Source organism: Oncorhynchus mykiss, chromosome 18, assembly GCF_013265735.2.
Source record: "Oncorhynchus mykiss isolate Arlee chromosome 18, USDA_OmykA_1.1, whole genome shotgun sequence".
Taxonomy (NCBI): Eukaryota; Metazoa; Chordata; class Actinopteri; order Salmoniformes; family Salmonidae; genus Oncorhynchus; species Oncorhynchus mykiss.
Genome location: NC_048582.1, coordinates 23,729,214 through 23,741,947, shown reverse-complemented (window position 1 = coordinate 23,741,947; position 12,734 = coordinate 23,729,214). Strand labels below are relative to the sequence as shown.

At 46.2% G+C, this 12,734-nt stretch overlaps 1 protein-coding gene across 15 annotated transcripts in view; it reads left to right on the top strand.

Annotated features, from left to right (window-relative positions):
* The window catches only part of LOC110495859 (bromodomain adjacent to zinc finger domain protein 2B), an 81,194-nt gene that overhangs the window by 8,400 nt on the left and 60,060 nt on the right, over nt 1–12,734 (top strand). For all 15 annotated transcript variants that reach the window (XM_036952300.1, XM_036952312.1, XM_036952309.1 and 12 more), the window contains exon 2: nt 4,373–4,416. The gene's annotated coding sequence lies outside the window, so the exon portion shown is untranslated. The remainder of the gene's footprint in view (nt 1–4,372; nt 4,417–12,734) is intronic.

Genomic DNA, 12,734 nt, shown 5'->3' with positions numbered 1-12,734 from the left:
GAGTTAGTATCCACCCTCTACTAACTGAAACTCTTAGACTACATAATAACATCCACGGATTGGGTTGCAGTGTAGTTGGCCTTGGTAGGATTGGTGTTTTGTGGTTGTTGTGTTGTGGTTTGAACCCGTGTGTGCCTGTGTGGCAAGGTTGTATTTGTTTGTGCGGTGTGCTTGTGTTTGTCTGTGTGTGTGTGTGTGTGTGTCTTATGTTTGTTCAAAGATGGAAACATCCACACATCCCCCTGGCCTGCAGGCTACGGAGGCTAAATCCTCTGTGAGAGCTCCCGTGTGTAATCCAAATATTTAGAGCTAATTTAAGCATGGACCAGAAGCGGAAACAACATCTGTGTGTGTGTGTGTGTGTGTGTGTGTGTGTGTGTGTGTGTGTGTAATCTCAACACAGGGAGGGAAATGAAAGCACTCAATCACTCATCTGTCAGAGCTCTTCACTCCCTTCAAGTATGCACACATCTGCGCACACACACACACACATCTCCCTCAGGGTTTGACAGGATTGGGCCTTTTATTGACTCCCTGATTGAGACAGGCGATTCATTTAATGGAAACTTTAGCCATCGAAACACAGTAATGCAGGAATCAAGACAGATGGACATCTCTCATCGTTCCCCCTGTGCTTTCTATTAGGTTGAATGTTAGCTTGTAGATTAACTTTGGTGATCATCTTGTATTTCAAACTATCTCTTGTATGGAATACCATGTTGAGGCTGAGTTAGGCTAACAGGGAGAGTACAGAGAGAGGATTTATTGCAGGGTATGATGTGTTGGTCGGTTTGTTGGTCGACCCAGAGCCGGCCGGGCAGGCGAGAGAGAGGGCGGCGGGTGGAAGAGGCGTGACAGCTGCGTTGGCGGCTGCTTTGAGTGACCTTCACGCGTCGTCTTGGTAGATTGTCAAGGCTGTTGGGATGACACTGAGCCATGGAGCTCTGCTCTGCTCCGCCGGAGCAGCTGCGTCCTCTCATTCACTCACTCAGACAGACAGTGGTGCGCTCCTGGTACAAGTTGCCCATATGCACTTCTTTCTCTAAATCGTAACTGTAACCATTAAGGGGGGGTGCCAAGCTCACCTTAGATGTCTACTCCAGAGGCAACTTCATCCTAATTTTTATGGTTAATTTATGTAGCCAAGTATCAATTTTATAGCCTGTATGAATGAAGTCCCACTAGTGAACGTGGGCTGTGTTCAGTCTGATGACACACAGTCACATCAGCGTGTCTTAAAGGCTCAGTGCAGTCAACAGTTTTATATATATTTCTACACTATGCGGTTGGAATAATACTGTGAAATGGTGAAAATGATGATAATGCTGTTTAAAAATACATTTCAGCCTGTTTTGCTGTGATGGAGTTTTGGCCTTCCATGGTGACATCACCATGCGGTAAATGAGTTAATTAATAGACCAATAAGAAAGAGAGTTCCGAACCTCTCTGGACTCCCGAGTGGCTCAGTGGTCTAAGGCACTGCATCTTAGTACAAGAGACATCACTACAGTCCCTGGTTCAGATCCAGACTGTATCACATCTGGCTGTGATTGGGAGTCCCGTAGGGCGGTGCACAATTGGCCAGGGTAGACCGTCATTGTAAATACAAATTTGTTCTTAATTAACTGACTTGCCTAGTTAAATAAAGAGAACCATTTTTTAACTTCAGTTTTCCACTTCCCACTCAGACCACTCCCATGAGAGTCCTAGCACAATTCTTGCTTGAGAAAGTGCTCTTTGCTTTTTGTTTCTTTTTGACCATTTTCATTTAAAAACAATCACAGTAAGTTACCTAATTGTTACCCAGAAATGATTTGATATTGAGATAAAAACGATTGCATTGGACCTTTAAGCTGAGGCCAGAGGCAGGTCCGTCCAATTAGCCGGTGAATGATAGCCCCATAGGCTAAGTGGAGGGAGACGGAGAGAGGCTCCCCTCAGATTCATCATGATGCTACTGTAGGAATTGGCTCCCAGCCATATTGGGAGCAGCATTACCAGGGCTGAATCAGAAATGGCACACACATACAGTGCCATCCCGCTCACACATACGCTCACACATACGCCCATGCGCTAACGGGTACACACGTGTGCACACTCACACACACACACACACTGTTTGTGTTACATAATAACAGTCCCTCGAGGGTGTCCTCTCTCTTAAATCCCACAAATGGATTGTGTTTATGTTCGTTGCTTTTCAGCCAGTTCTTGTGCTTTACATTGTTTGGGATAACCCACTCCCCAGTAATGGGACTTTCTCCATCAGGTCTAGGATAAGGCATTTAATGGAATAGAACACACAGAGAGGCTCTTCTGAATAAGCTGAGAGAGAGGATCAGAATTGCACTTAGGCAAACGTTTCTACCGCACAGATTCTTCTCCCTCCCCTCTTCCTCGTCTCTCCACAGAACAGACACTCACCTCTCGCCACAGATTCCATTTTGTCAGCTTCCAGCTCCAGATCATGTAACGATAAAAGATACTGCCCCGCAGTTAAACAGTGCCGGTAAATCACACGCAAAAGAAAGCTGGGAGAAGCAGTATTTTTAAGCAGAGAGAGAGAGCGAGAGAGAGAAGGGGGAGAGAGAGAGGGGTTCTTTGTGTTCTGTGTACTGACTTTGTGCGATGAAGAGATGAATCACTGCTATTTAAGGGATCGGTTTCCTGCAACTGATTGTGTGACGACTCAGTGGTGGATAGATTGTCAAGACTTGCCTGTTTTGTTCCCGAGGTTCCAGAAAAATGTCTGCGGCCAGTTCACAGTCAGTGCCCTCCTCTTTCATCCCTCCCTCTCTCCCTCCCTCCCTGGCCTGCGATTTCACAGATGAGCCGGGAGCAAAAGGAGTAAAAACACCTTTTTAGTGTGTCTGTCACTGAATGGCACTTTATGACGGCCTCGCTAAGGTTTCTCCTCACTAAAGTTAAAGTCTACATTACTAGATTTAACGTGACGGTTCTCTACGCCAAAGGCACTATTCAATTCCAGGCCTCCGGGGCCACGTCACAGCTGTTGCCCTGGAGGCCTGGAATTGAAAAGCCTTGTTCTACGTGGACCTGTTGTTTTGTGCCTGCAGGCTTACAGAATGTTTAGGCCTAGTTAGATGCTGCTTGCTATCGTTGTGTTGCTTATGACTGTGTTTGAGTAGAGCTCACGTAAAGAGCTTACTAAAGTGTTCTAGGCCCATTGTCTCAGCTAGCTAGCGCGGCCGTGGCATCAGCAGCTGATGTCGGGTCAGTGTGTATTTCAAATACCCAGGCAGGCGAAAACGGTGTGAAGTATGTAGCTTCAAATCTCGCCACTGTCATTACAGCACTCTTTGGCTGGGGGACTCATTTCAGCGTCTCGCCCTCTCCGAGGGAACATCCTTTAATCATGGCTCTAATAGGCCTTTATGAAGACTCTGCAGATGAATTCCCTCAGTCGGCTCAGCACGGTGTGTTTACACCACGGAGATGTGTAATCAAGGTGGTGTGTGTGTGTGTGTGTGTGTGTGTGTGTGTGTGTGTGTGTGTGTGTGTGTGTGTGTGTGTGTGTGTGTGTGTGTGTGTGTGTGTGTGTGTGTGTGTGTGTGTGTGTGTGTGTGTGTGTGGAGGTTTCAGCCGTAATGGCGCGTGTTTCTGTGCCCCTGTGTCTGTCTGAGTGCTGTAGAGTTTTACCCAGTGTCAGGGTGAGTATGTGCACCAGAGTGACCAATGACACCACTAGCGGTGCTGCAGTGAGAGAGACAGTGCCACGGCTGTGACACACAGTCCGGACTGTCACCATGTCCTTTCATACACACAGGCTGAGAAAGCTCCCTCTCTGCCTCTCCCCTCCTCTGTGCTCCAGGAAGACAGATACATCAGAGACAGTGTAGCACTGAGGGGCGGGAGAACACTGGGAAGGGCTGGTCCTCTCTCTTAGCAAGAACTGTCTTGTGTTTTGGGAAAATATCCTCCTCCCTCACACCAAAAGCCATAATGTCTGGCTTTCATTCTAACAGGTTTAGCAGGAAAAAATGTATGACTGTGTGTTGCGCGGTGTGTTTGTGTTCGCAGGCCTGCTGAGCCTGCGACAGAGAGAGAGAGTGTGTGTGTGTGTTAGATCTGCTCTGCTTATGCTCAGTGCCAGCTCCTAGCTGGGTGTCAAAACGTCATGTCCTTTTGTTTGGTTTGATCTGTCAGTTGACCACAACAGCGCACAGAGCTTTGATATCGCTGTATGTTGGAAATTATGAATGAGGTATTCCCCCTCAGGGCCCAAACTGGTCGCCATTAGCGTTTAGATTGTATTTTTCATGGAGAACAGGTGAAATGACCGGTGTCATACAGAAGAGATATCAACGTATAAATGGATTTACCTGACTGTCGTCCTCTTTTTCTCTCTCAGGTGTTAGAGCAGTGATGTCACAGAGCTGAAGACATTTCCTATCAGTGAGTACGGACTCTTTATCATCTTTCTATCATCTCTGAACGACTGTCAACAACATTGCTTTTTCTGTTGTTGTGCCCTGTGTGACATTCCCTAATAGTTGTTATGAGAGAAGCTTTTGAAATAATTTTTGCTCAACTTGTCATCAACAATATTTGTTTTGGCATAGAGGAGAGTTCGCAGGCTCCTTCGATTCCAGGCTTAATTAGATTTCATTCTTTCGACACGAGAGGATTTTCTCCCCCAATTAAATTTAACAAGGGCTCCTTGAAAAAGCAGTTGTTCTGATTACATTACACATTCAGAGTTTCATTCAGTGAATCGTGCAATTAATTACATTTCTCTCCATTTTGATCAGAACATTTTTGTGGGGGAGGGAAACATGCGAATGAACCATCATCAGTGTTTGTGATCTGTTGCAGTAACATTATAATCTAAACAGTTATTACAGTATCTGTTGATGTAGCCTAACATTGAATTGAAATTGTTAGGCCTATCAGTTGGAGTCAAACTGAATCATGTTCCTCAACAATATAGTGGATTAAGTTGGTTGGGCGGTTAGCCGCTTCTCACCCTCTCTTCTGTGGCACATCTGTTTGGCTCTGCTTATCTCTGTCTCTCTCTGTCTTTCTCTCTCTGTCTTTCTCTCTCTGTCTCTCTCTCTCTCTCTCTCTCTCTCTCTCTCTCTCTCTCGCTCTCTCTCTCTCTCTGTGTCTGTGTCTCTATTACCACTGGCTCTACTCCCTCAAGGTTTCACCGAGCAGACAAAGGTGACGGTTTTATCCCGCAGACAATGACTTGCACTTTTCTCCCTTTCTCACTTTATGGCTTTGTGCTGATGAGTGTGTCACCAGATCTAATCTCACACTTTAGAAATCAGCTTTATCTCTTATGCAGCTCAGCTCAGCTGGGGTGAGCGTACCATTGAGAGTTAGGTGTGTTTATGTATTTTGAGGTTGGCCTATTCAGCAGATAAAAGCAAATCTAAGGGGAACGGTTCTCCTCCTAAATGTGCTTTTCAAGGTGATGTTTGCCTGACGTACAATACACTTGATTTGAGAATCACCTGCACTGCTAATGGTAAGTTACACATTCTGAACCGGTGCTGGGCCTTTACCTATGACACATCATGTAACTTATCATTCATTGATAGCTGTATGCTATCAGTCATGATATTGACGGCTCCATTTGAAATTGATTTCCTGGAAATGCCGGGCTGGAGAACGGGTGGAAGGCAAACCCCTCTGGTGGCTGTGCTGATTTGCTCACTGTTGAACACTGCAGTGAAATGTCCACCTATCAGTCTCGAGTGATCGTACATTATTTCTGTCTGTTTATTCTTCCATTAGTCCATAGAAAACAGGCAGAACCTTGGCAAACATGGACGCCATCCAAACAGCCACAGTACAGAGCAGTTATCCACCATTAGTTCCTTTGAAAGAGGAGGGTAGGAACAGGGAGAGTGGCGCTTAAATACCCAGAGGGAATTACAAATGTTGAGAGAGAGAGAGAGAGTTGTATAGTATTGTTTAGAGAGTTTACAAAGGGATGGCAAAGTACACGTTGTGTGTGTACAAGCCTGTGTGGCGGTCGGTGCCGTTTTAAGATGATGGAGGATGCTACATTTTTTTAAAGGAACATGGCCTTATTTCTATTGCGGCATATTGGATGACTGTCAAGCATATTCCATTCACCCAGCTCAACGTAACACCAATAAGTTGAGGCTACTACACGATGCTACATTTTTCCCTGTACCCGTCATGAGGTTGCTACGACTGAGCCTATGAGTGAACGTTTACAGCGTAGGTGCACAGGTCGAGGGAATTGTGAGTAATCAAGGTGACAGGCAGTGACACATTTAATACCGCCTTGCACACTGCATATAGCTGATCTAGAGTGTAATCATTAGTCCAACAGTTGCAAATGAGAGTTGTAGCGTTATTAAACTCTGCTACAATCTGCAGCAAGCAGTTTAGCAGTTACATTGGCGGGCCGTGGTGGCAATAAATTAATAAAACCAAAAACTTACTTTGACTTGGAAGAGTTCCAGTGTTGGATAGTCATAGCCAGCTAGCAAACATATCTGTTTGAGCCAGGTGTTTGAGTAGTCTGAAACTAGCTAGCTGCATTCGATGCTAGCTAAGTCAGTGAAAGTGAAAAAATATATACTATGAAATATAGCTCTCTCTCTCTCTCTCTCTCTCTCTCCCTCTCTCTTTCTCTCTCTCTCTCTCTTGCTTCTCCTTCATTTTGGAAGAAATTAATTTATTCAAAACTGTTCAACTATTGTCTTTCTCTCTTTCTCTGAGTCAACTACTCGCTACATGTTATGCACTGTAGTGTTAGCTAGCTGTAGCTTATGGTTTCAGATTCATTATCTGATCCCTTGATTGGGTAGATTGGGTAGATGCATGTTGCATGCTGCAAGTGTGCTGATAGGTAGTTGTCATAATTACTGTGTAAGTCTATGGAAGGGGGGTGAGAACCATGTGCCCCCCAGGTTTAGTATTGAAGTCAATGTACCCAGAGGAGGATGGAAGCTAGCTGTCCTCCAGCTACACCATGGTGCTACCCTACAGAGTGCTGTTGAGGCTACTATAGACCTTCATTGCAAACAGTGTGGTTTCATCAATTATTTGGTGACGTGAATATATTTACTATAGTTTTATCTAAAAAGGATAACTTGTTTAAGGTTTCACTTTTTATTTGTATGAAACTCACTGAGGAGGAGGGTCCTCCCTTCCTCCTCTGAGGAGCCTCCACTGAGGCCTGTGTATGTGTACACATGTATGCGAGGGTGTGAAAAGGAAACATTTTAAGAATAGATTGTTTTTCTTTGCTATATGTTTGGCATTCTCTTTTTGTTTTGCCATCCATGATCGGTAGAGAGAGGTGCTGAGAAGTGTGTTTGTGTGTTCATTTTTATGTGTGTGTGTTAGTGTGCAGTGTGTGTGTGTGTGTGTGTGTGTGTGTGTGTGTGTGTGTGTGTGTGTGTGTGTGTGTGAGCACAGTGTGTGTGTGCAGTGTGTGTGTATGTGTGTGTGAGCACAGCGTGTGTGTGCAGTGTGTGTGTGTGAGAGAGAGAAAGGTGAGAAGTCAGCCTTAATAACTAGCGGATGTTCCTGAACACACTTCCCTCCTTTCCTTCCCTTAGATGTGCAGTGTGTTCTCAGTATAGCCAGTGGCCTGACAGTTTGCTGGGTCTATGGTAGAAGATGGTAGCACTAAGTACTAGAGCTCAGTAGTACTGGGCTGAAAAGATGGAGGGAGAGAGAGGAGGAAAGAGAGAGAGGAGGGTGAAAGAGAGAGCGAGAGACCGGTGGGAGAGAGAGAAGACTGCTTTATTTATTTTCTTCGTAATGCTTTGTGCTATGTAAAACGTCAGATGATTTTAGTTAATTTGTGTGGTTGTATTTTGTCTTTTAAGTTAGTTGGGTTTGGTTATACTTGATGCAATATTGTACTGTCTACAATAACTAATAAAAGCTATTAGTAAGAGCTGTGGCAGTCGTCTTGCCTTCAGCCTGTATGTTTACTGATTACATCATCAACATGTGAAGCAGCACTTTAGACTGTGAAATTCAGCTTTCCCAGGAAGAGCTGCCGTTTCACTCTTTAGACTGTGTGGTGTGTGTGAGTGAGTGAGTGAGTGAGTGAGTGAGTGAGTGAGTGAGAGAGAGGTAATGCATGAAGGCTATCTGTACTTAAGCCAAGGTGCTGTGTGGAGGAGCAGTAATGCCTACACAGCCCCATCTGCTTTATCCAGCTTGAAATGCAATGCCTTTTAATGACAAATACGAATCACAGAGAGGAGTCGAGAGAGGGAGGAGTGAGAGGGAGAGGGGGTATGAGAGAGGGAGAGGGAGAGGGGGAAGGAGAGAGGGAGGAGTGAGAGGGAGATGGGGAGGAGTGAGAGGGAGAGGGGGAAGGAGAGAGGGAGGAGTGAGAGGGAGAGGGGGAAGGAGAGGGAGAGGGGGAAGGAGAGAGAGAGGAGTGAGATGGAGAGGGGGATGGAGAGGGGGAAAGGGAGAGGGAGAGGGGGAAGGAGAGATGGAGGAGTGAGAGGGAGAGGGGGAAGGAGAGATGGAGGAGTGAGAGGGAGAGGGGGAAGGAGAGATGGAGGAGTGAGAGGGAGAGGGGGAAGGAGAGATGGAGGAGTGAGAGGGAGAGGGGGAAGGAGAGGGAGGAGTGAGTGGGAGAGGGGGAAGGAGAGGGAGAGGGGGAAGGAGAGAGGGAGGAGTGAATGGGAGAGGGGGAAGGAGAGAGGGAGGAGTGAGAGGGAGAGAGGGACGAGGGAGAGTGGGAAGGGGAGAGGGAGAGTGGGAGGGAGAGGGGGGAGGAGAGAGGGAAAACATCTCGAAGGTCAGGAGCAGCGGGCGGCCGTAGGGGAGAGACACGTGAGGCTGAGATTGTCTTGCGTCAGCCCCACAGCACTCTCTGTGTGTGTGTGTGTGTGTCAGTGTTTGTAATGTGTGTGTGTGTGTCTCATCTCCTGTTGGGCCAGCATTTCCATTCCACTCCCACTGTGTACAGCAGGACAGCTAGGCAGTATTTCCATTCCTAGTATCTAGTCCTGCTAAAGCAGGATTGTATACGACCGGGTGTTACTACACTGTACTGCAGGGATCATCAACTAGATTCAGCCGTCATCTGTTTGTTTTTTCTTGAGCGGGGGGGTCGGAACATAATTACAAATCATTTGTAGACTGCAAATTGAATCCCAAACAGATATAACATTTTACTAAAACATAACCATTTCAAACCTTGCTGAAGTTTGCATACGGTCACCCCCCCCCACCCCCCACCGTCCACTATTCTGCATGGGAATACTGATTTCTTAAATGAAAATGACTGATTTTATGGTGTTTCTACAGTATTTTATTTCCAACAATGAAAAATTAAATTAAAATGTTGTTTTCTCAGAAAGCTTGGGGAGCAAAGTAAAACCAACCGCAGGCCAAATTCGGCCCGCGGCTGCCAGTTAGGGAACCCTGCTGTACTATGTTATCCATGCCTGTGGTCGACTAGCAAAGACAGTTTAATCAGGGAAATACCAAGACTGTGCAACTACTTTACTTCCTATTTTTAAACCATAAGGGCAGAGATGGTATGCACATGTGCATGAATGTTTCTGTGTCTGTGTGTGTCTGTGTGTATGCGTGTGTGTGTGTGTCGTGTTGATAGAGGGTTAGGGATAGCACGGCTGCTAACAATGAGAGCATTAGGGAGTTGAATTGAAACCGTGTTGTAGGAGGAGCATTCACACTGTGAGGCCTATATATTTTGTTACGAGCCTTTTGTCACAGCAAAGGGGAAACGGAGTGCATTTACTTCAGCCTGATGGAGAGTGGATCTAAGACAGTGTCGACAAGCAGCCTAAAGCATTCTGACACAGCCAGGGTGTTCGCAGATCCACTGAAGTGCTACTGTCTCCTAGAACCGCCATCTCTGACTTTTTCTTAGGAGTTTTCATATCTGTTACTGGAGCTTTTAGAAGTGTACAAAGTTAAATACAGTAACTCACACCATACACCCCCCCCCATCCAACACACACTCACACTATACACCCCCCCCCATCCAACACACACTCACACCATACACCCCCCCCCCCCGTCCAACACTCACTCACACCATACACCCCCCCCCCCCCCGTCCAACACTCACTCACACCATACACCCCCCCCCCCCCGTCCAACACTCACTCACACCATACACCCCCCCCCCCGTCCAACACTCACTCACACCACACCCCCTCCCGTCCAACACATACTCACACAATACACCCCCCCCCGTCCAATACACACTCACACCATACACCCCCCCCCCCTGTTCAACACACACTCACACCAGACACCCCCCCGTCCCACACTCACACACACTCACACCATACACACCCCCCCTGTCCAGCACACACTCACACCATACACCCCCCCCGTCCAACACCCACTCACACCATACACACACACTCACACCATACACCCCACCATCTAACACACACTCACATCATACCCCCCCGCCTAACACACACTCACACATGCACCCCCCCCCCCCCCCCCGTCCAACACATACTCACACTAAACACCCCCCTCCAACACATACTCACACTATACACCCATCTCCAACACATACTCACACCATACACCCCCCCCGTCCAACACACTCACACCATATACCCCTGTCCAACACACACTCACACCATATACCCCCATCCAACACATACTCACAACTTACCCCCCATCCAACACATACTCACACCATACACCCCCATCCAACACATACTCACACCATACACCCCCATCCAACACACACTCACACCATATACCCCCATCCAACACATACTCACACCATACACCCCCATCCAACACACACTCACACCATATACCCCCATCCAACACATACTCACACCATACACCCCCATCCAATACATACTCACACCATACCCCCCCGTCCAACACATACTCACACCATACACCCCCATCCAACACACACTAACACCATACCCCCCCCCCCCGTCCAACACACACTAGTTGCAGTAATAGGTACTTTACTACACTACTGCCACGTCCTCTTTAAATCTCTCCAACGTTGTGTCTCACTAAATAAGACTTAAGCCCGGGTACTAATTCCCCTTCCCAAACAGCCCCCGTCAGTCACGCCCCAGTGAAGGGCAAGCACACAGGACCATGCTGTTCTTTTAAAGGCCCTGGTTCCCAATGCCATGAATCAGGGCTTTCACACCGGGACAGCGGAGGGAGGGAGCTCCAATCTGCTGAGTGACTGGCTGCCAGTAGAGCCACTCAGCCCATCCGGATTGAGATGGACTATTTCGAATGGAGGGCCTAGACAAACAGGGCTAGAATCTGAAGGCTTTAGGGTTTTGGGATTTTTACTGTGTCACGGGTGTAGCGGGGGTCACTAGGGGTGTGTGTATTAGAGGTAAACCGATTATGCTTTTTCAACGTAGATACCGATTATTGGAAAACCAAAAAAGCCGATACCGATTAATCGGCCGATTTTTTAAAAATGTATTTGTAATAATGACAATTACAACAATACTGAATGAACACTAATTTTAACTTAATAAAGTACATCAATAAAATCAATTTAGCCTCAAGTAAATAATGAAACATGTTCAATTTGGTTTAAATAATGCAAAAACAAAGTGTTGGAGAAGAAAGTAAAAGTGCAATATGTGCCATGTAAGAAAGCTAACGTTTAAGTTCCTTGCTCAGAACATGAGAACATATGAAAGCTGGTGGTTCCTTTTAACATGAGTCTTCAATATTCCCAGGTAAGAAGTTTTAGGTTGTAGTTATTATAGGAATTATAGGACTATTTCCCTCTATACCATTTGTATTTCATTAACCTTTGACTATTAGATGTTCTTATAGGCACTTAAGTATTGCCAGTGTAACAGTATAGCTTCCGTCCCTCTCCTTGCTCCTCCCTGGGCTCGAACCAGCAACACAACGACAACAGCCACCATCGAAGCAGCGTTACCCATGCAGAGCAAGGGGAACAACTACTAGAAGGCTCAGAGCGAGTGACGTTTGAAACACTATTAGCGCACTCTAACTAGCTAGCCATTTCACTTTGGTTACATCAGCCTCATCTCGGGAGTTGAAGTCATAAACAGCGCAATGCTTGACGCACAACGAAGAGCTGCTGGAAAAAGTGCTGTTTGAATGAATGTTTACGCGTCTGCTTCTGCCTAACATCGCTCAGTCAGATACTTGGATACTTGTATGCTCAGTCAGATTATATGCAACACAGGACACGCTAGATAATATCTAGTAATATCATCAACCATGTGTAGTTAACTAGTTAACTAGTGATTATGATTGATTGTTTTTTATAAGATAATTTTAATGCTAGCTAGCAACTTACCTTGGCTTACTGCATTCGCGTAACAGGCAGTCTCCTTGTGGAGTGCAACGAGAGAGAGGCAGGTCGTTATTGCGTTGGACTAGCTGTAAGGTTGCAAGATTGGTTCTCCCGAGCTGACAAGGTGAAAATCTGTCGTTCTGCCCCTGAACAAGGCAGTTAACCCACCGTTCCTAGGCCGTCATTGAAACTAAGAATGTGTTCTTAACTGACTTGCCTAGTTAAATAAAGGTATAAAAAAATCAAAAAAATATTTTTACAAATCGGCAAATCGGCACCCAAAAATAGCGATTTCCGATTGTTATGAAAACTTGAAATCGGCCCTTATTAATTCCGATTAATCGGTCGACCTCTAGTGTGTATGCGTGCTTTTGTGTGGAGATGGCGATGTTTGGTTAACCAGGCTGTGTGTGTGTGTCTGTGTGTGTGTGTGTGT